General features: G+C 39.7%; 1 pseudogene; it reads right to left on the reverse strand.

Annotated features, from left to right (window-relative positions):
* Nucleotides 1-360: 360 nt before the first annotated feature.
* LOC112662518 (synaptotagmin-17-like) lies at nucleotides 361-21,473 on the reverse strand (annotated as a pseudogene).
* Between the last annotated feature and the right edge of the window lie 1,217 nt (nucleotides 21,474-22,690).

Here is a 22,690-nt window from a genome sequence, read left to right on the forward strand (position 1 = left end):
AGGCTGGCTGGGCAGAGAATAACCACAGGACTGTAAACGGAGGAGTTTCTGGAACACACAGGGCTGGGACATGTCTGAGTTCTGGTCACCCAGAGTAGAGTCTTTGTTGAAACCCAGAGGAATTCAGTGGTGACAGTGGAGGGTCATGTCTTCTGAGAGAAAATAAGCTAGCTCTAGAGTCAAGGATGTGCAAAACCTGCTCTAAAAAAAGCTTATAAGAAAACTTTGAAAAAACTCAGACTGAATAGCAAGTAATTTAAGTGCCTGCCCAAATAAAGTCTAATATCTTTTAAAGGAATGTATATATATATATATATATATATATATATACACACATATATATATATATATTTTTTTCTGTCTTAAATTTTCTTCTTCTTTTTTTTTTTTTTTTTTTTTTTCCCAACAAAGGAAAGCTGCTTTCCCTGCATCCCTCAGGTCACCTCCAGCGAGGTGGGAGACACATGGTCACACTCAGCCGGGGACCTCAGGCTGTGCCACTGCTCCAGGGCGGTCGGTGAGTGTTGAGCATCTGCCACCAGTGGCTGGATTCAGAGGGGCCCGAGGAGTACTGGCCGATGACAAGTCTTCCAATGAAGTCATTGCTGCTTTTCATGTTGTGGCCAAACACTGTAAACACCGAGCTGGCATTTTCAAGTTCTTCTTGGGGAACTTTGAAGCTGAAGGATTCATTGTAGAAGGGATCGATTGTGCCTCTTAAGAAGGATGTCTTCTTTGTTTTCACAAGCTTGAGTCCAGGTACCAGCTGGATTTTCACAAAGGGGTCTGAACCTTGGCTCACATCGGTCTGAAAACATGACTTGGCTCCAATGACATCCACATTCAGTCTCCCAGCACTTGGGAGAGAATTCAGCGACAGAAGCAGCTCCCCCAGCTCCACTTCATTCTGAGATCTGGGGACCAGCGCCTTCCACCAAGGCCCGCCTTCCACCAGGTCAACCTGGCACAGAGGCACCGACACCTTCCCAGTGACACAATGGTGGGAAAATTTATCAAAATTCACCATGGTTAGCAGCAGGGGCCTCCTCTGAGCTTCAAGGAGGGGGATCTCTATGGTGTAACGCCCCTCAAACACAGGCTTCTGGGTCTTGCACTTGACCCCCGTCTGCTTAGAGTTCCTCTGGTCTGGCAGGAGACAGATCTTGACAAAGGGGCTCCAGTGGGCCATGTCCTGGCACCAGCAGTCATGGGAGATGGGCGGTGGCAGGTCCCTGGCCTCGATCACCCAGATCGTCAGGTGGCTGTGTGGCAGGTCATACTGGGTGCTGAGGCACAGCATGTCCAGCTGGTCCTTGGACAAGACTTCCTCGTCTGTTAGGAAGTCCACATCGTTGCTGTTGGAGTCGAGGGAGTACAGCTGGGGCTTGAACTTTCTGAAGTAGTTGTCTGGGGTATAGGTCCATCTGAGCACCGAGGGCTGGATGGGTTCCTTTTTTGGTGCAGAGAACGCCAAACTCGATGGGTTTAATATCAGTAAGTGGCTGGTGGTCTGGATGCGAGACTTGAAATCCTCCAGGTCAGGCTGTACGTAGACTTAGACGTATCTGAGCTGAGGACGAGCATCTTCGATCTGGGGAGTTGGTCCAAGGGGTCAGAGGGACTTCACCAGCTGTGTGGACAGAGTCCCGGTCCTTGTCACTGCTCCAGCTGGCCACCAGCCAGGGAGGAGTCTGGGCAGGGAGAGGTCCCAGAATTTCAACTTCATCCTCACTTGACTGGCAATAGCTGGACTCCTCGCACTTCTGACAGCAGTGCCTGCAAGTCCATCTGTCCCTGCGTTCCGGCTCCAAGAGTCGGGGCCGCCTCCCAGGTTGCAGGAGCTGGGGTGCCCAAAGCACCCCCCCACCCCGGGGCGCTGCCCTGGCTGGAATGAGCAGGAATGTATATTAAAAAAAAATCCAGCACTCAACATTGCAAAATGCACAAATTGGACAAATAAAGAAGTAGGGAAAAACATGCGACTACAAGGAGGAGCATCAATCACGGACTACACACAAGATAAACAATGATGAAGGTAATGGCGTTAGTAGACAAGGATCTTAAAGCAGCAAATTTAAGTATCTTGAAGGATTTAAAGGGAAACATAAGCCTAATGAGGAGAGGAATGAGGGATTTAAAAAAATGGAATTTCTGGAAATGAAACAATACCCAAAATGGAAAATTTCACTGGGAGGATTAACAACTGATTAGACACTAAGAAGGAAAGAAAAAGCACTAAATTTGAAAGCATTGCAATGGAAACTGTGCAAACTGAAACACACAGGGTAAAAAGACCCAATGAACAGAGCTTTCCTGGCTGGGCGACAATATGAAGTGTCAGCGTATGTGTCAGGGTTTCATAAAAAGGGGAGAGGAAAAAAAAGAGATAAGTATTTGAAAAACACACTGGCAACATTTATTGCAAATCTGAGGAAAACTGTCAATCCATATATTCAAGATGCTCAGCAGAACCCCAAGCAGGTAGAGCAAGGGAAATCTCACATATTATAATAAAAGTTGTGAAAACTCATGACAAAAAGTAGATTGTGAAATCACCCTGAGAAAAGGAATACACATTACATACAAAATAAAAGATATGGGCCTATAGATTTCTAATCAGGAACAATGTAGGCCAGGAGACAATAGAATGACATCTTCAATGTGCTAAAAGAACAAAAGCCACTAACTCTGAATTCTCTAGTCAGTGAATGCAGCCTTTTCTTTAAAAATTACTTAATTACTTATTTGACAGAGAGAGAGCACAAGCAGGGGGAGCAGCAGAGGGAGAGGGAGAATTAGGCTCCCCACTGAGCAGAGAGCCCAACATGGGACTGGATCCCAGGACCCTGGGATCGTGACCTGAGCCCAAGGCAGACGCTTAACCTATTGAGCCACCCAGTGGTGCAGGTGCTTCTCAGTGGAAATAACTTTAAAAAATTAAAGAGGGGTGCCTGGCTGCCTTAGTCAGTGGAACATGTGACTCTTGATCTCTGGGTTGTAAATTTGAACCCCATGCCAGGTATAAAGATTACTCAAAATTAAAATCTTCAAAAAATAAAATAATAAAATAAAATAAAATAATAAAATAAAATAAAATAAAATAAAATAAAATAAAATAAATATAAAATAGGAGCACCTGGGTGGCTCAGTGGGTTGAGCATTTGCCTTTAGCTCAGGTTGTGATCCAGGGGTCCTGGAATTCAGCCCTGTGTCAGGCTCCCTGCTCAGCGGGGAGTCTGCTTCTCTCTCTTGGTTTGCCACTCTCCCTGCTTATTCATTCTCTCTCTCTCAAATAAATAAATAATCTTTAAAAAATAACACAAAACAGAAATAAAGACTTTTTCAGAAGAACACATTCTGGGAGAATTCATCACCAGCAAATCTACACTATAGAAAATATTAAAGAACACTGGACATGGTAAATATGTTGTTTTGTACATAAAATACTCTTGGGTCTTAACTACATGAATAAATACATAAAAATTATTCATGAGATATTTCACACTCTCTTTAGTACTAAATCTTTGAAATCCATATGTGGATTACAAATCCAAAGTAGATTACATTTACATCGTAATTCAATTTGAGGTAATCACATTTTATTTGTTTGGTTATTTATTTATTTTAGGGAGAGAGAGTGAGAGTGGGGATGAGGGAGGGGCAGAAGGAGAGGGAAAAAGAGAGAGGGAATCTTCAGCAAATGCACTGTTCAGCCTGGAATCCACGGTGGGGCTCAACCTCACCACCCTGAGATCATGATCTGAGCTGAAATCAAGAATTAGTCACCTAAGAGACTGAGACACCCAGGTGCTCTGCTAATCACATTTTAAATATTCAATAGCCACATGTGGCTAAAGGTTACTATGCTGGACAGCAGAGTTTTGGCCCATCGGCCTGGTTTATTTCCTCATTGACATATTGTCATCTGAAAATAGTGCATTCGTTTATTTATTTTCTGTGTCACCCTACTAGAATGTAAGCTCTAAGAGAGAGAGGACACTGCCTTGTTCACTGCTGTATGCCCAGTGGCTAGAACAGAACCCCAAACCCAGAACATGGTAGGTACTACTATTAATTTCTTGACTAAAAAATGTTTTGAAGAAGATGATATGGATATCATATAGAGAAGATTTGAGTTTCAAAAAAATGTATTCCACGAACAAAAATGGCCCTTAGAAGGGGTTCAGTTGGTACAGACTTTGAAATTTGATGGATATGGGTTTGAATTGCAGCTCAGTGATCTGTAGTTGTGTCACTCAGGGATTTTTCTAAACCTCAATGTAGGGCTGTCCACCGTGCCTGCGGGAACAGTGGGAGAGTGTTTTATCTCTGATATTGATTTGAAATATCAGGGCATGGTGGTAATAAAAAGTCTCACTCTTCTTCTTCCTCTTCTTTTTTCTTTCTTCTTTCTTTCTTTCTTTCTTTCTTTCTTTCTTTCTTTCTTTCTTTCGAGAGAGAGTGTGAGCATGTGCATGTGCGTGGGGGTGGGCAGAGGAAGGCAGAGGTAGAAGGAGAGAGAGAATCTTAAGCAGGTTCCACACCCAGCATGGAACCCAACAGGGGGCTCCATTTCTCCATCTCATAATCCTGAGATCATGACCAGAGGTGAAATCAAGAGTAGGAGACTTAACCAGTTGAGCCATCCAGATGGCCTTCTTCCTCTTTTTCTAAAAAAAAAAAAAAAAAAAAAAAAAATGCCCAGCATGTAATGCACCCCCTCCTTGTCTGCCCCTGGGTAACACTCTCCTTGCCTCACCCTTGGGGCATATTATTGTCACTGTGAGCTTGCATTTTTTCATCTTTAAAGTGACTTCTCTCATTTTATTTAGCAAATACATGTAGAGCTGTTAGTATGTGCTGGGCATATTCTCAATGCTTTAATATGAATCTTGAGAGAAAGATATTTTTTTATTCTTATTTTACAGATGAATAGATAAGGGCCCAAGATTATACATTTGAAAAGAAGCAGAACCAGGTTTTTAACTCAGGGAATCTGACCCCAGAGAACATACTCTTACATTGCCTCTCTGTAGTAAGACCTACCACACAACATTGGAGACACTGTGTGCAAAGTTGCCAGCACAGTAGGCAGTTTATAACAATTATTCAGGAGCTATTAGGAGATGTACTTACTACTGCTAGTAAAAATATTTTTGTCGATTGATAATCTGAAATCACAGGATAACTGACCCCTCTGAGTATGCACCACTACTCAGAAGCAGAGGGACTTGAAGGATAATCTGCTGATTCCTAGTCAGGCCAAGTCAACAGATATCCACTGTCAATCCTTATGGGAAACTAAAAAGAAATAACTATTGGAGAAATCAGGAAAGCATTGACATTTTAATTTAATAAAACACATTTTTTTTTCTGTTATGGCTTTCAGGCTCCCCTGATCTGCTGCTGGGAATTCCCTAACACCCTCCAGAGGGATTTTTACAAAGAGAATGTTCCAAAAGCATTCTTCCTTCAGCTCCTTATCCATGGAACTAGAATTATATTTAGCAGTCTAAGACTATGATTTTTTTCTCTTTTTCATAAAATTTTAAAGCATGTTTTAAACTTTCAAAAACTTTTGCATTATGGTATAATTCACACAAAAAATGCACCAATTTTAAGTGTGTGATGTAAAGAATTTTTACATTACAAGTGTGTATATAACCATATTACAGACCAAGAAAGAATGTTTTCAGCACTCCAGAAGGCTCCCTCATGCCCCCTTCTAGATAATATTCTCCACCAAAGATAGCATCATTCTGACTTCTACCAACTTAGATTCATTTTGTTTATTCCTAACTTACTTTGAATGGAATTGGGGTCTGGCTTTTTTTTGCTCAACACTGTTTATGACATTTATCTATATTGTTGTGGGTAGCAGTCATTTATTTTTTTATTGCTGAATAGTATTCCATTTTGTGAGCACACTACAACTATTTATATTTTGCTTTTAGACATTTCATGAGTTTGGGGGTTTGGGGGTTTTATGAATAAAGCATCTATGAAATTCTTATATATTTTATTTGATGGACAAAGGAGCTTATTTTTCAAAAATTTATTTATTTATTTCAGAGAGAGACAAGGAGGGGCAGAGGGATATAAATAGAGAGAGAATCCTCAAGCACATTCCCCTCTGACCAGGTAGCCCGATGCAGGGCTCCATCCCAGGACTCTGAGATAACAACCTAAGCCAAAATCAAGAGTCAGATACTCAACTGACTGAGGCACCCAGGCACCCTGAAGAGATTATTTTTATTACATACAAACTTACATGTGAAACTATTGGGTCATAAAGTATGTTTATCTTTAAGGTTAATAGATAACTTAGAAGAATTTTCCAGAGCTGCTGTGCCAATTTGGTACAACTCCCACAGCAGTGGAGTGAGAGTTGTAGTTACTCTATATCCTCAATGACACTTTGTATTGTTACCGTGACTCCTTAGAATGATCTGTATTTCAAATACAGTTTCATTAGCATATCATGTGTCATTGCATGTAACTTATTAAATGTAAAGGGTTACATTTTCATGGGTAAGAGGATTTCAATGACATTAAATTTCAACAAAAAAAATTTCCATTGACAAATCACTACAGCTGTAGGCGCTTTTTTCTGGACTTTTAAAAAAATCAACATGATTGAAGTGTAATTCACAACCAATAAAATTTATTAATTTATGTGTAAAAATCATTGAGTTTTGATAATTATGTACAGTTGTGTAACCTCTATGGTAATCAGGATATTTTCATCACCTTAAACAGTTGATCTACATGCCTTTAAAATCAATCTTTAAAGTTGAGCATCCGACTCTTGGTTTCAGATCAGGTTGTGATCTCAGGGTGGTGAAATCTAGCACTAGTCGGCTTGGGATTCTCTCCCCCTCAGCCCCATCTGCTCTCTCGCTCTCTCTAAAATAAAATAAACTTTAAAAAAAATTAAGTCTATCTCTTATTCCTGACTCCTGGTTCTTGGTAGATATGGACCTCTTTTTTTTTCCATAATTTTTACCATAATTGTGGTTTTTCTAGAATTTTACATGAACGAAATTATAAGATATGTAGTATTTTCTGGTGGATGCTTTTGGCAAGATGTTCTTGAGATTTATTCATGTTACTGCTTTTAATCAGTCGTTCATTCCTTCTTATTGCTGCACTGTATTTCATTATAGGTATGTACAGGTTTCCATGACCATCTATGAGACCTTTTGTAAGCCAAAATGGCATAAGAGCAAAGAGGCAATTGTGATTAATTTATATGGACAAAATTTTGAGCATTCTCAGACCCCAAAAAAATCACCTCTTGGACTTTTCTGATCCCTTCGGACACATCCTGCCAATACATGCACAAAATAAATCGAGATAAAGCACCAGACACAGGTCAAAGCTCAGGCAACTTGATGCCGAGATGCTGATGCTCCCACCAGCTGTCTCTTATAAGGGCTGCTGCAAAACCAACGCTGAACACGATTTTTGCTTTTTGTCATAAAAGTGTACATCCTCTTCAGATTTCTTTCAGTTCAAGAAGTCAGGTAATAATACAGCTGCTTCATAAAAACAAAGTGTTATGAGGCACAGTTTTGAAAAGTGGGGCATACTTGGATCACATTTGTTGTGGTCTTTCAGATATTGATGAAAGTTTAGATTCTTTCCAGTTTGGGAATATTATGAATAAATCTGATTTTTGAATACAAGTGTCAATTAATGTTCCCATATGTCTTGGATAAATACCTAGGAATAGAATCTCTGGGTGTAGGGGAGGGATGTGTATTACTTTTAAAGAAATCATGCTGTTTTCCAGTGTTCATTCTCAGGAACAGTGTAAGAGAGCTCCAGGTGTCCACGTACTTGTCAATAATTGGTATTCTTAGGCTTTTAAATTCTAGCTTTTTTCTGTGTTGACCTTGTTATCTGCAGTCTTGCAAAACTCACTTAGTATTTTCTTTTGGTATATTCTGCATAGACAATTATGTATCCTGCAAATAAGGAAATTTTACTTCTTCCATTCCAATCAGCAGGCATTTTATTTTTGTTTCTTGTTTTACCGCATGAGCTAGCACCACCAGTACAATGCTGACTAGATGTAGTGAGGGAGGTATTTTTGCCTTGTTCCAACCCTTATGAGTAAAGCATGAAGGATGATATTAGCTGTGGGTTTTTTATAGATACTTCATATTATTTAGAGGTCCATCATATGGTCTATATTGGTCAATGTTCCACGTTTATTTGCAAAGAATGCATTGTATGCTTTTGTTGGTTGAGTATTAAATACATTACAGTTAGGACCAATGTGCTGTTAGGTCTTCTATATCCTTTTGATTTCCTGTATACTTGCTCTATCAAACATTGAAAGAGGTGATAAAATCTCCAACTATAATTATGGATTTGTCTATTTGTTCTTTCTGTCTAATAGTTTGTCTTTCATGTACATTGAAACTGTTATTAGATGTATGTATACACATTTAGAATTGTTATGTCTTCTTGATGAATTGGTTCATTTATCATTAGATAATGCACCTTTATATTAGTGATACTATTCCTTGTTCTGAAATTTTAGTATAGTCATTCCAGCTTTCTTTTTTTTTTTTTTAATTTTTTTATTGGTGTTCAATTTACTAACATACAGAATAACACCCAGTGCCCGTCACCCATTCACTCCCACCCCCCGCCCTCCTCCCTTTCTACCACCCCTAGTTCGTTTCCCAGAGTTAGCAGTCTTTACGTTCTGTCTCCCTTTCTGATATTTCCCACACATTTCTTCCCCCTTCCCTTCTTTTCCCTTTCACTATTATTTATATTCCCCAAATGAATGAGAACATATAATGTTTGTCCTTCTCCGACTGACTTACTTCACTCAGCATAATACCCTCCAGTTCCATCCACGTTGAAGCAAATGGTGGGTATTTGTCATTTCTAATAGCTGAGTAATATTCCATTGTATACATAAACCACATCTTCTTTATCCATTCATCTTTCGTTGGACACCGAGGCTCCTTCCACAGTTTGGCTATCGTGGCCATTGCTGCTAGAAACATCGGGGTGCAGGTGTCCCGGCGTTTCATTGCATTTGTATCTTTGGGGTAAATCCCCAACAGTGCAATTGCTGGGTCGTAGGGCAGGTCTATTTTTAACTGTTTGAGGAACCTCCACACAGTTTTCCAGAGTGGCTGCACCAGTTCACATTCCCACCAACAGTGTAAGAGGGTTCCCTTTTCTCCTCATCCTCTCCAACATTTGTTGTTTCCTGCCTTGTTAATTTTCCCCATTCTCACTGGTGTGAGGTGGTATCTCATTGTAGTTTTGATTTGTATTTCCCTGATGGCAAGTGATGCAGAGCATTTTCTCATGTGCATGTTGGCCATGTCTATGTCTTCCTCTGTGAGATTTCTCTTCATGTCTTTTGCCCATTTCATGATTGGATTGTTTGTTTCTTTGGTGTTGAGTTTAATAAGTTCTTTATAGATCTTGGAAACTAGCCCTTTATCTGATATGTCATTTGCAAATATCTTCTCCCATTCTGTAGGTTGTCTTTGAGTTTTGTTGACTGTATCCTTTGCTGTGCAAAAGCTTCTTATCTTGATGAAGTCCCAATAGTTCATTTTTGCTTTTGTTTCTTTTGCCTTCGTGGATGTATCTTGCAAGAAGTTACTATGGCCGAGTTCAAAAAGGGTGTTGCCTGTGTTCTTCTCTAGGATTTTGATGGAATCTTGTCTCACATTTAGATCTTTCATCCATTTTGAGTTTATCTTTGTGTATGGTGAAAGAGAGTGGTCTAGTTTCATTCTTCTGCATGTGGATGTCCAATTTTCCCAGCACCATTTATTGAAGAGACTGTCTTTCTTCCAATGGATAGTCTTTCCTCCTTTATCGAATATTAGTTGACCATAAAGTTCAGGGTCCACTTCTGGATTCTCTATTCTGTTCCACTGATCTATGTGTCTGTTTTTGTGCCAGTACCACACTGTCTTGATGACCACAGCTTTGTAATACAACCTGAAATCTGGCATTGTGATGCCCCCAGATACGGTTTTCTTTTTTAAAATTCCCCTGGCTATTCGGGGTCTTTTCTGATTCCACACAAATCTTAAAATAATTTGTTCTAACTCTCTGAAGAAAGTCCATGGTATTTTGATAGGGATTGCATTAAACGTGTATATTGCCCTGGGTAACATTGACATTTTCACAATATTAATTCTGCCAATCCATGAGCATGGAATATTTTTCCATCTCTTTGTGTCTTCCTCAATTTCTTTCAGAAGTGTTCTATAGTTTTGAGGGTATAGATCCTTTACATCTTTGGTGAGGTTTATTCCTAGGTATCTTATGCTTTTGGGTGCAATTGTAAATGGGATTGACTCCTTAATTTCTCTTTCTTCAGTCTCATTGTTAGTGTATAGAAATGCCACTGACTTCTGGGCATTGATTTTGTATCCTGCCACGCTACCGAATTGCTGTATGAGTTCTAGCAATCTTGGGGTGGAGACTTTTGGGTTTTCTATGTAGAGTATCATGTCATCGGCGAAGAGGGAGAGTTTGACTTCTTCTTTGCCAATTTGAATGCCTTTAATGTCTTTTTGTTGTCTGATTGCTGAGGCTAGGACTTCCAGTACTATGTTGAATAGCAGTGGTGAGAGTGGACATCCCTGTCTTGTTCCTGATCTTAGGGGAAAGGCTCCCAGTGCTTCCCCATTGAGAATGATATTTGCTGTGGGCTTTTCATAGATGGCTTTTAAGATGTCGAGGAATGTTCCCTCTATCCCTACACTCTGAAGAGTTTTGATCAGGAATGGATGCTGTATTTTGTCAAATGCTTTCTCTGCATCCAATGAGAGGATCATATGGTTCTTGGTTTTTCTCTTGCTGATGTGATGAATCACATTGATTGTTTTACGGGTGTTGAACCAGCCTTGTGTCCCAGGGATAAATCCTACTTGGTCATGGTGAATAATTTTCTTAATGTACTGTTGGATCCTATTGGCCAGTATCTTGTTGAGAATTTTTGCATCCATGTTCATCAGGGATATTGGTCTGTAATTCTCCTTTTTGGCGGGGTCTTTGTCTGGCTTTGGAATTAAGGTGATGCTGACTTCATAGAACGAATTTGGAAGTACTCCATCTCTTTCTATCTTTCCAAACAGCTTTAGGAGAATAGGTATGATTTCTTCTTTAAACGTTTGATAAAATTCTCCTGGGAAGCCATCTGGCCCTGGACTCTTGTGTCTTGGGAGGTTTTTGATGACTGCTTCAATTTCCTCCCTGGTTATTGGCCTGTTCAGGTTTTCTATTTCTTCCTGTTCCAGTTTTGGTAGTTTGTGGCTTTCCAGGAATGCGTCCATTTCTTCTAGATTGCCTAATTTATTGGCGTATAGCTGTTCATAATATGTTTTTAAAATCGTTTGTATTTCCTTGGTGTTGGTAGTGATCTCTCCTTTCTCATTCATGATTTTATTAATTTGAGTCTTCTCTCTCTTCTTTTTAATAAGGCTGGCTAATGGTTTATCTATCTTATTAATTCTTTCAAAGAACCAACTCCTGGTTCTGTTGATCTGTTCCACAGTTCTTCTGGTCTCGATTTCGTTGAGTTCTGCTCGAATCTTTATTAACTCCCTTCTTCTCTTGGGTGTAGGATCTATTTGCTGTTTTTTCTCTAGCTCCTTTATGTGTAAGGTTAGCTTTTGTATTTGAGTTCTTTCCAGTTTTTGAATGGATGCTTGTATTGCGATGTATTTCCCCCTTAGGACTGCTTTTGCTGCATCCCAAAGATTTTGAACGGTTGTATCTTCATTCTCATTAGTTTCCATGAATCTTTTTAATTCTTCCTTAATTTCTTGGTTGACCCTTTTATCTTTTAGCAGGATGGTCCTTAACCTCCATGTGTTTGAGGTCCTTCCAAACTTCTTGTTGTGATTTAGTTCTAATTTCAAGGCATTATGGTCCGAGAATATGCAGGGGACAATCCCAATCTTTTGGTATCGGTTCAGACCCGATTTGTGACCCAATATGTGGTCTATTCTGGAGAAAGTTCCATGTGCGCTTGAGAAGAATGTGTATTCAGTTGAATTTGGATGTAAAGTTCTGTAGATATCTGTGAAATCCATCTGGTCCAGTGTATCATTTAAAGCTTTCATTTCTTTGGAGATGTTTTGCTTAGAAGACCTATCGAGTATAGAAAGAGCTAGATTGAAGTCACCAAGTATAAGTGTATTATTATCTAAGTATTTCTTCACTTTGGTTAATAATTGATTTATATATTTGGCAGCTCCCACATTCGGAGCATATATATTGAGGATTGTTAAGTCCTCTTGTTGAATAGATCCTTTAAGTATGATATAGTGTCCCTCTTCATCTCTCACTACAGTCTTTGGGGTAAATTTTAGTTTATCTGATATAAGGATGGCTACCCCTGCTTTCTTTTGAGGACCATTCGAATGGTAAATGGTTCTCCAACCTTTTATTTTCAGGCTGTAGGTGTCCTTCTGTCTAAAATGAGTCTCTTGTAGACAGCAAATAGATGGGTCCTGCTTTTTTACCCAGTCTGAAACCCTGCGCCTTTTGATGGGGTCATTAAGCCCGTTCACATTCAGAGTTACTATTGAGAGATATGAGTTTAGTGTCATCATGATATCTATTCAGTCTTTGTATTTGTGGACTGTTCCACTGAACTTCTTCTTAAAGGGGAATTTTAAGAGGCCCCCTTAAAATTTCTTGCAGAGCTGGTTTGGAGGTCACATATTCTTTTAGTTGCTGCCTGTCTTGGAAGCTCTTTATCTCTCCTTCCATTTTGAATGAGAGCCTTGCTGGATAAAGTATTCTTGGTTGCATGTTCTTCTCATTTAGGACCCTGAATATATCCTGCCAGCCCTTTCTGGCCTGCCAGGTCTCTGTGGAGAGGTCTGCTGTTACCCTAATACTCCTCCCCATAAAAGTCAGGGATTTCTTGTCTCTTGCTGCTTTAAGGATCTTCTCTTTATCTTTGGAATTTGCAAGCTTCACAATTAAATGTCGAGGTGTTGAACGGTTTTTATTGATTTTAGGGGGGGATCTCTCTATTTCCTGGATCTGAATGCCTGTTTCCCTTCCCAGATTAGGAAAGTTTTCAGCTAGAATTTGTTCAAATACATATTCTGGCCCTCTGTCCCTTTCGGCGCCCTCGGGAACCCCAATTAAACGTAGGTTTTTCTTTCTCAGGCTGTCGTTTATTTCCCTTAATCTATCTTCATGGTCTTTTAATTGTTTGTCTCTTTTTTCCTCAGTTTCCCTCTTTGCTATCAACTTGTCTTCTAGGTCACTCACTCGTTCTTCCACCTCGTTAACCCTCGTCGTTAGGACTTCTAGTTTGGATTGCATCTCATTCAATTGATTTTTAATTTCTGCCTGATTAGCTCTAAATTCTGCAGTCATGAAGTGTCTTGAGTCCTTTATACTTTTTTCTAGAGCCACCAGTAGCTGTATAATAGTGCTTCTGAATTGGCTTTCTGACATTGAATTGTAATCCAGATTTTGTAACTCTGTGGGAGAGAGGACTGTTTCTGATTCTTTCTTTTGAGGTGAGGTTTTCCTTCTAGTCATTTTGCTCAGTGCAGAGTGGCCAAAAGCAAGTTGTATTGGGAAAAAGAGAAAAAGAGGGGAGAAAGAAGGAAAGAAAAGAGAAAGAGAAAAAAAAGGGAAGAAAAAGAAAAAAAAACGAAGAAAAAAAAAAGGGAAGAAAAAGAGAAAGAAAAAGAAAGGAGAAAAAAAGGGGGTGGGGGAAGGATACAAATCAAAAAGCAAAATAAAACAAAAACAAAAACAAAAACAAAAACAAACAAAAAAAGAACCACCGGGGAGTATCTTCTGATTCTGTGTACTTTAAGTCCCTTGGCTTCCCCTGGAACTTGTCCGTCTAGCTGGTGTTCTGGGGTAGGGGCCTGTTGTGCTGATTCTCAGGTGTTAGCAGTTGGGGGAGCTGCTGTGCCCCTGCCTGGTGCAGGGCTCAGTGGGGGTTGTTGACCCCGTGAGGCCGCAGGAGGAACAGCCCCAGTGGCGGGGCAGCTCTGGAAACCTGGATTCAGCTCCGGCAGGAACTCCGTCTGCAGGGCCTGGAGGCTCCGGGGCGGGGCCGCTGATCTGCTCAGCTGGGGCAGGAGCGTCCTCGCTGTCCTGGGCCCTCCCGGCCTCTGCCTGTCCCGGGGGAGGCGGGATCCTGGGCTGTGTCCCGGCGCCCTGTGCTCCGGAGCCTGCGCTGCTGGATTCGCGCTCCCGGGCCGCGCAGCCCCCTCCGCGGAGCCGCCCCCGAGCCCCCCGAGCTGCTCCGGGTCCCGCCGGGTTCCCCGTGCGCGCTGCAGCCCTTAGGGAGCTCGGGGCACTCTCCTGGGCGCGCAGTTGCTGTTACTGTCCCGGGGAGCCCGAGGGCATCCCCGCCCTCCTGGGTCCTGCTCCCACTCCCCGCGAGCCCCTTTCCCCCGGGAAGGTCGGTGCAGCTCCTGCGTCTCCGGGACGGGGCTCTCCTGTCCTGGGGACACTCGCCCCGGCCTCAGCCCGGCTCCTCGCGGGGCCCCTCCCCCTTGGAGGCCTTTGTTCCTTTATTTCTTTTTCCCCGTCTTCCTACCTTGATAGAAGCGCGAACTCTTCTCACTGTTGCATTCCAGCTGGTCTCTCTTTAAATCTCAGGCCGAATTCATAGATTTTCAGGATAATTTGAAGGTTTTCTAGGTAGTTTGGTGGAGACAGGTGATTTGGAGACCCTGCTCTTCCGCCATCTTGCTCCTCCCCCCTCATTCCAGCTTTCTTGATTGTGGTGTGACATATCTTTTCACATTCTTTTATTCTTTTTACCTATGTTTGTATTTAAAGAAGATTTCTTATAGACAACATAACATTGGATCTTTTTTTTTTTTAAAGAATCTGATCTCTTCTTTTTAAAATTTTTTTTTAATTTTTATTTATTTATGATAGTCACACACAGAGAGAGAGAGAGAGAGAGGCAGAGACACAGGCAGAGGGAGAAGCAGGCTCCATGCACCGGGAGCCCGACGTGGGAGTCGATCCTGGGTCTCCAGGATCGCGCCCTGGGCCAAAGGCAGGTGCCAAACCACTGCGCCACCCAGGGATCCCTGATCTCTTCTTTTTTTGAGGGGGATAGTATTTATTTTTCATGTGATTATTGATATAGTTGAATTTAAATCTACTATGTTATTACAATTTGTTTTCTCTTTGTCCCATCTATTCTCAGTTGCTTTTTTTCCTCTTTTCTTGCCCAAAATAATTTTACATGATTTTATCATATTTCCACCACTGACCTACTAGGTATATCTTTTTGCTTTGTATTTTTATTAGCATTTTCATTTGTAGTCTACTTTTCTGGCAGTTTTGAATAAGGGTGAAGGGAACAGAGCTGTGTTTATGGATCAAGTTCTTATTTATTATAATATTTGCATTTGGAAACAATAAGAAAAATCCTATATAATATTGTGCTATTACCTAAACCACGTAAAAATGATACCAGAATGTATGACATAATGCTTAAATGGGAAGGCTACTTAAGACTGCTGGCCAGCCCTTTTGTAGCTATGTTTCATCCTAAGTAATATTTGCTTATAAATGTTTATTTAGCTTTGCCTTACTTAGCATTGTTTCCTTCAGCTTTTACTTATCCCTAAAATGAGACATTGTGGATTTTTCAGTTCAGGAAAGGCCCCAACCCAATTCAGTATCTCTTGGATTTTGCTTCTGTTCCTTTAACATCTTCAGATGATCCAATCTCTGGTCTGTTGCTTCACAACAGAAAGATTGTATCCGCATCTTACTTTCCCAATAACTATTTGGAATTAATAATAGATACCATCTTTCTGTGATAAAATTACTGTTATCATACCAGTATCCACCAAAATCCAGGAGGACATATGATATTTCTGCTTTAAATTTTTTCTTCTTTTAGAAATGTGTTCCATTTCATTCTCTCTCAGATGATGTCTCTAGCCCTCTAAACATTTGCAGTGAAGGCATTCCTAATGTGTGGCTATGTTCCATCCCCATTGATCCATAACCTGCTCTTGACAGGCTGCTTGTTAGGACAACCACTCAAGGCTGAGGTACTATTGGCACTGGGTTCCTTACCAGTTTCCTTTAAACCCTCCCTCATCTCTGGAAATAGCCTCTTCATTAAGTTCTTTGCAGTTCAACTCTTTGAGCCTGTCTGTCCTTTGACTGATACAACCCAAACACTCAGAGTTCAAGCTTTATCATGCTAGGATTATCTTCCAAATTTCTTCTTTTAAAAAAAATCATAAAAAGTCATCTGGTCTTAGGGGATGGGTGGACACTTCCAAATGCCACTTTACAATTCTGCCTTTACACTCTGCATAGATTTTCTCAAGTGAAATCTGAAGTTTTGTTCCTCTTCTCCAACCTTCATACTGTGGAAACAAAGAGAAAGTTCAAGGACTTGGATTCATTCACATGTCATCATTTCTCTTCATCTGGATTCCTCATAGAATAATTCAAAAGTCGTTTGTGCAAATACAAGTGAGATGTCAATTGCAATGTACAACTTGAATATGGTTGTTATTCAAAAAATCTTTGAACTCAAAACCCTGATTATTTTATTCTATTCTATTTTGACTTTCATTTTGTTTAGCTTATATCCTTCAGCTTGCTTTCTTTTAAATACTTCTTATAATCAGATTGCTTGTTCTCATTCATAGTCTTTAGATATGTGTTTATAAACCTAAGACTTCTCTGCTCTGGGAAATAACATGAAATATTCAATATTATAATTTCCTAATTTTGTCCTTCTGCTTGTCCATTTGATTGAAAAATGCACTATTAAAGCAAGTTTCCACTGTTGTTTGGGGGAATTTGTTTGAGTTCTTTTGATTAACAAAGAGGGGTAATTATTACAGACTATTTTTTTTCTTATTTAATTACATCAGTTTGGGGGGCTATTATCTGTCATTGGCTGTGAGTTCACACTGTTTAAATACAAAGGTCTGTTTTATTTGGTTAATTTCCCCTGTCATTGCCTTCAGTAATATTATATTCCCTTCACTATGTGGCTGGATGCACACTTATTTGAAGTTCTTTTGTATTTCAGCTCTTGAATGTTTAAAAGAGAAATACAGGCTGGGCACCTGAGTGGCTCAGTGGTTGAGCATCTAGTTTTGGCTCAGGTGGTGATCTCAGGGTCCTGGGATTGAGTCCTGCATCAGGCTCCCTGTGGGGAGCCGGCTTCTCCCTCTGCCTATGTCGCTGCCTCTCTCGGTGTCTCTCATAAATAAATAAATAAAATCTTTTTAAAAAGTAAAAGAGAAATACAGGCAAGATTAGGGGAAAATTTAATGCCCTTAAATCTAGGGAAATTAACTCTGAATTACTAGATAATACCAATGGCTAGATTCCTCTGGTAAGAGAATAAAATTTCAAAGTCACTGACTACAAAAATGGACACTTCAGGGGCTCTTTATACTTTCAGAAGGTGAAGTATAAAATGTAGTTTCAAATTATTTTTTCTTATTATAAGCAACATATATATTACAGAAAAGATTTTAAAATATACATACATAAAGGAGATCAACATAAATAAGACATTTATTTTTATTATTTTTATTGAAAACATTCAACAGTTGTCTGAAAGTGTATGTTTAGACACACAATCTTATAATTCATAAATATGGTCATATTGTATCTCGTTTTTCTAGTATAGTTTTTATCTTTTTGGTTCCCTTTTCTTTCTTCATGTACCCACCAAAATAGTCCTTTTTTAAAACCTGATCTACACTGGGTTAATGTATTTTTGTCCATATTTATGTAATAATAATATGTAGCAGTTGTATATATATATTTAAAGCTCACATATATTGAACATTTACTACTAATAAGGATTGGGCTAAATACTTAATGTGAATTTTTACATTTCATTCTGATGAAAATTACCTATACATTTTTTACTATATTTTTCCCCATTTAATGGATGAGGAAATTTAGTCACATAGAAGGTGATTTGATTAAAGGTGTCTAGAATGTGGAAGAACTGGAACTGGTTCTTAGGTTCATATGTATATATTTTTAAAAGTAAAAAATATCATACACTATATATTTATTGGATAGATACTTGTTGTAATGCCACTATGTGCCAGATGCCACTCTAGGGAATTTCTTCTTCCTAACTCCCGCATCTAATACATTACCAAGCCTACTAATTTCATCTCCCAAATATCTCTTAAGTCTTCCCTTTATTTCTTTGTCCAACACCATCAATGTAACCCCTGCCTCCATTATCTGCCATTTTGGTTATGGCGATAGTCAGAATCTTAATAGGCATACTGACATCCGTTTCTGGGTTCATCCAATCCATCCTCTGTTCTACAGTCAGACTGATCTCTCAGACCAAAAGTCTGATCACATCATCTCTGTGGGAAATCCTTTAATGGCTGTAGGGCAGGTATGCACATCTGAATATTTAGACTTTTACTTTCCAGCCTTAACTAATTTGGATTTTTTCTCTTAGTGCTCCAGTTCCACTGAAGCTCTTCCAGTTCCTTGAATCTAATCCTGGGGCCTTGACATATGCTGAAAGGGTGCATTTCCTCTCTGTCCATTAATTACATCTCAGTCTCAGATTCCCACCCCCCCCAGTCATTATATCCTCCAAAGGCAAGGAGGTTTTCCTTGCCTGGGCCATCTTCACTAGGTCAAGCTCCTCATTATAGGCTTCATCAAACCTAATTTTCCTTTGTAGTATTGACCAGAATTCAGTTTTGTGTGTGATCACTTGATCAATATCTGTTTCCTTGAATAGGTTGTGAGAGACATGAAAGAACTCTCATATCTGGTTTTGCTTTCTATTGATTGTAATTCTAGAACCAGTACTACAATACTACTTGTTGAATCAACGAATAGTAAACATAGACACGATATCTGTTCTCAAGAATTTTATAATACAGGATGTAGACAGGTAACAGAAATTATTATATTTTGGGTTAGGTATTATGATAGAATTTCTAGATGCGTAGGAGCAAAGGGGTCCCCAAACTGGACTTGTAGGCATGAGAATATCTGAAAGAAGCAGTATCTAATCTAGAAATGAAGTGTGAGCAGGAGTTAGCCAGGTGCACTTAGCAAGTATAGGAAAGTGATCTTGGAAAAAAAGGAGAATGTTATAGGCAAAATTCAAACAAGTAAGTAGGTATCATACTAACATGGAACCCAGAAACCATAATAAGTTTTTTTTTTTTTAGCTTATTCTGAAGGCAATGGGATGGCACTGAAAAGGTTTTCAGTAGGGATATAACATACATTTTAGAAATGCCATGGTTGTTGTAATATAAGGAGCAGAATGGGATGTGACATGACTGTAGCAGGAAAACTTGTTGAGACAGTTTCAGGAATCCTAGCAAGAGATGATGGTGGCCTGAAATAGGGTACTGTCAGTGGGGATAGAGAGATGCTGATGGATCTAAGAAATAAGGAGTAGGTGGATTCTGTATGTTACAATGATTGAATGAATATTGAAAGTGAGAAGAGGGAGGATCTAAGAATTCTGCCTAAGTCTCTTACTTGGATGGTGATGAGGCTGTCCCCTGGGAAAGGAAACAAAGAGGATCACGCTGAGTGTGGTGAGGTGGGACGTTATGGCTTCAGTCTGGAAAATGTTGAGAAATGGTGCTCATCAGACAACCTCATGGAGATGTGTAGGATATAAGATGTGTAGGCAGTTGGATATAAGAGATTGGAGCTGAAATGAGGGATCTGGGCAGAAACTGTAGACTCTATGTCTCACAACACAGAGATAGTAATTGAAGTTATGGTGGATGATAATGCCTGTGGGTAATGTGTAGAGTAGGAAGAGAAGAGTGGTTGGATGAACACCCTCAGAAATAAGTAGATGTAAGGGATGTCAAAGGAAGGGGATTCCACAGTAGGGAATCAAGAAAGAAGGAAGCAGGATGTCTGGGTGGCTCAGTCAGTTAACCATCCAACCCTTGATCTCAGTTCAGATCTTGATCTCAGGGTCATGGGTTCAAGGCCTGTGTTGGGCTTTATGCTGGGCATGGAGCCTGCTTTAAAAAAAAAAAAGCAGAAGCAAAACCATGATAAAATAGTTTGACAGCACCTGGAAAAAAGTGTGCGCACAAAGGAGCTATCCCAATTATCATGTACTGCTTAAAGGTTGAAGTAATAAATAAAAAGTTCTAGTGATAAGGAAGTAATGATTTTGATGACATTTTTGTTTCTTTGGGTTTTTGTTGTTGTTGTTGTTGTTGTTGTTGTTTGTCTTTTTTAGTGGAGGAGAAGGGAGGAGCTACCTCTTAGTGCGAGGGGAAGTACATGGTAGATGAAATTCAGGAAACAGGAGAGAACTGACTCCATTAAAAAGTTTTTCTATAAACAAGATGCAGAGTAACATGAGATCATTATTTTCTTAAGCACAAAGATGGGAGTGTCTTTAAATGCTATTGGGAAGAAGGGGAGAAAGAGAGATTGGAGGAGACAGAGAGAGAGAGAGTGAGCAAGAAGATAAAGAAATCTGAAGGGGTAATCAAAAGAACAAGGGACAGGAGAATACAGTGGACAATAACATTGTACACACACATGGGAATTTCGTCTTAAAACATGAATGAAAATCTCTTTCAACATAACCACATGGAAGAAGAACAGGGTGGAACCACATGCAGGTGAGTATCTGTGTTTGGTGACAAAATTTTGAAAAATGTTTTTTTCATTTGCTCCATGAAGTAGGAGGTAAATTCATCTTGCTGAAATGAAGAGAGAAGTGGTGAGTTTGGGAGTTTGGGGTGGTGTAAGTAGTTTGAAAAAGCTACTAAGGAGAAAAGAAAAAGAGTGATAACTTGGAAATATCTTCTAATTCATTTTTCATGACTGCAAAGTATTCTATTTTGTGGCTGTATAATAATTATTTAAGCAACACTTTGTTATTGGTTAATTAGTTTGAGCTTGCTGAGACATTATTAGTCATTGTGATGGCTAGTATTGATGAATTTATTCAAAAATACTTATTAAGTGTCTTCTATGTGCAACATGAAGTATACACATAAGCACAAAATTATTAAATAATAAGCTTCTAATTTAACAGAGGAAATGACACCACTGGCTTTAAATAAAGGCATAACATGATAAGTTCCAAAAGCAAACACTGAAACAACAGTGCTATAGGAACATAGGGGAAGAAAAGAGTGATTCAGGTTCTGGAGGCCCCTCCAAAGGTTTCATGGACAAGATATTGGCTGGGAAAGACACCAAAGAATGGGCATAATATTAAAGGGAAAAGTTTGAGCAATGGCATTCATGTAGAACAATCAGCCTGAGTCAGTACATTTTAACAGATAAATATAGAATTCATTTGATAATGGTAAATAACTGGGGTTGTTTGACGTACAGGAGACAGGAAAAGTAAAGCGGATGGTGCTGGGAAGATGGGTTGTTGCTGCTTCATGGAGAAGTGAGTCAGTCAGATTTTTATTCTCTAGATAACGATGTGCCATGTTTCTAGCCTTCAGGAAACAGACCTTTGTTGTGAGGGAAGAGATATACCAGCTGTTCAATTACAAGGCAAGGCAAGAGATGTCAGTCTGTAGCTAAGTAGCAGCATTTAGCTTTGACCCATCCCTGTTGCACATGAATTCTTGTTGAATGAATAAAAGTGAGAGAGAGAACAGTAAATGCTTTGGAAATTTGGAAGAGGAAAGGCTTGGCCACAGTAACCTCACTCTCACAAGTCTTTAAGGGTATAGCTTGACATAGCAAACCCTTCCTCTCTTTTTTCTTTCCCTAAAATGCAAATTGGCCACTGAAATTTGCTTTCCTCAGTTTTGGAGACTTCAAGGTTATGAAGGTTATACTTACTACTCCTGATAGACATATGTACTGACAAAAGATGTGGCTTGGGGAGGGGGGGAAGCTGTTATCAGGAACCTTGATTATAGACCCTAAGGATCTTTTCATAGATTAAATTGTAGGAGAAAAGTTATTGCTCTACTTGTCCAAACACCTTCTTCCTGAGAGGTTGATAAGAAGTGATAAATATTGGGTCAGTATAAAAAGAACAGGCATATGGTAGTGGTAAGTATTTACTATGATTAGGACTTGATTTAGGCAATCTTTTTACTGGCATTCACCAGAAAGCTCTGAGTGGAACTTGGCCTGTGTAGAAGTGCCTCCTCTCTCACCTATGTTCAGCATTTCCAATCAGGCTTTACATATTTCCCTGGAATAAGTGGTTGAATGCAACATCTGCTACTTTGGCCAAAAGAATTACTTTGGAGTCAGCATCCTCCACTCATGCTCTAAGCACCTCTTAGCATTCTAATGCAGTTTCTTGGAGGGTGAATGGAAGTTCCTATTGGATTATGCATTTGCAACAATGAGTTAACAAGTAGTGTAGGGCATTGGGTGTGTTTAGGATTAGCTTATTTTACAGTGAAGTAACTAACACCTCGATGTTCCATTCAGTTTGACTTTTATTTCCATTAAGTCAGATTGCAGGATGAGGTTTGGGAGTCCTTTTTTCCTTTGTATTGAATAGCCTGATAAGATACCATCTACCCTTTTGGTGAACAAAAGGGAAAGCAGACTAAAGGTAGTCAGGGAACAGGTAGCAATTTGAAGGACTAAAAATTATGTCATACTTCAGTGAAGCTTTCACTGCTTTGGCCTTAAAACGTCCTATCGCATCAGACCTTCCATTCCTCTGTTATGGCCA

The sequence above is a fragment of the Canis lupus genome, chromosome 13 (assembly GCF_003254725.2).
Source record: "Canis lupus dingo isolate Sandy chromosome 13, ASM325472v2, whole genome shotgun sequence".
Lineage (NCBI taxonomy): Eukaryota > Metazoa > Chordata > Mammalia > Carnivora > Canidae > Canis > Canis lupus.